Genomic DNA, 1,445 nt, shown 5'->3' with positions numbered 1-1,445 from the left:
GAACTGCTGCACTTTCATTTAGCAGCCAATTCCTGTAACCTATTATGCTTGAAAGTAAACTGGGGTGTTTATTTAAAATGCAAGTGATTTTGATTCAGAACTAACTTCCAGATGATACCAATGCAGGTGACTTGGGAGTTACTCATTGGAAGACACTATTTTGATAAATGGACCAGATAGCAGGCTTGTGAGGAAAGAGGATACAGGCAACAAAACCTGTTGGTAGTCTAATGCATTAAACCTAATACAAAATAGAAATACATTTATTAATAAAAATAAAAAATTGAAATCCATAGGGAATTGACACACTATTAAGTGCATGTGTGATGAAGTTAGACAGGTCTGGTCTGAATTCTATCATTCCTAATTTTCAACCTTTGACATGTTACTTAATTTCTTAAGTATCAGTGTCCTTATCTGAAAGTGGGGATAATATTATCTATCTCATCTAGTTGTTTTGAGGATTAAATGAGATATACAGAAAAGATCTTCTGTAAAACCCACTGCCGTCAAGTTGATTCTGACTCACAGGAACCCAATAGGACAGAGAAGAACTCCCTACGGTAACTGAGATTGTAAATCTTTATGGAATTGCACTGTCTCATCATTCTTCTGAAGAGTGTCTGGTATATTTGAACTACTGACCTTTCAGAAGGCAGCCCAATGCTTATCCTCACTGTGGCTTCAGAGCTCCAAACTTCTGGTATCATCCACATGCCTCTGTATAGTCTCTGGAAAACAGTGAGCACTACAAATAATGTCAATTATTTTTAATATCACTATGTCTAAAGGCTACCACTGTTCTGTTAGTTTGTCATACTGTGATGGGTTGCATGTTGCTGTGATGGGGAAGCTAAACCACTCATATGTTAAATACCAACAAGGTCAGAAGTTGGAAAATATGGCTTTGGTGATAGAAACAGTGCAGGAGATAACATGATAGAATTTTGCAAGACCAATGACTGATCCAACCACTTGTCTGTCAGCTTGTTGTACTGTGGTGGCTTGCATGTTGCTGTGCTGCTAGAAACTTTGGCACCAGTATTTTAAATACTAACAGTGTACACCCATGGTGGACAGGTTTCAGCTGGGCTTCCAGATTAAGATAGACTAGGAAGAAGGATAAGCGAACTACTTCTGAATGTTTAGCCACTGAACCTTAATAAATAGCAGGGGAACACTGTCAGCACCAGAATATTGAATATTGAAACATGATGAATCGCACCAGCATATCATCAGCTATAGTACCAGGAGATGAGCCCTGCAGGTTGTAAGGCACTCAAAATATGACTGGGGAAGAGTTGCCTTTTCAAAGTAGAGTTGACCAGGATGACTTAAATGGAGTAAAGTTTTGGGGATTTCCATTGGGATCACAAAACAAAATGAGAAGAAACAGCTATAAACATCCATTAAAAAATGGAACATGGAATGTATGAAGTATGAAT

This window comes from Chrysochloris asiatica, unplaced genomic scaffold, assembly GCF_000296735.1.
Source record: "Chrysochloris asiatica unplaced genomic scaffold, ChrAsi1.0 scaffold00002, whole genome shotgun sequence".
NCBI lineage: Eukaryota > Metazoa > Chordata > Mammalia > Afrosoricida > Chrysochloridae > Chrysochloris > Chrysochloris asiatica.
The sequence above is the reverse complement of the archived record's forward strand: the minus strand, read 5'-3'. Positions refer to the sequence as shown.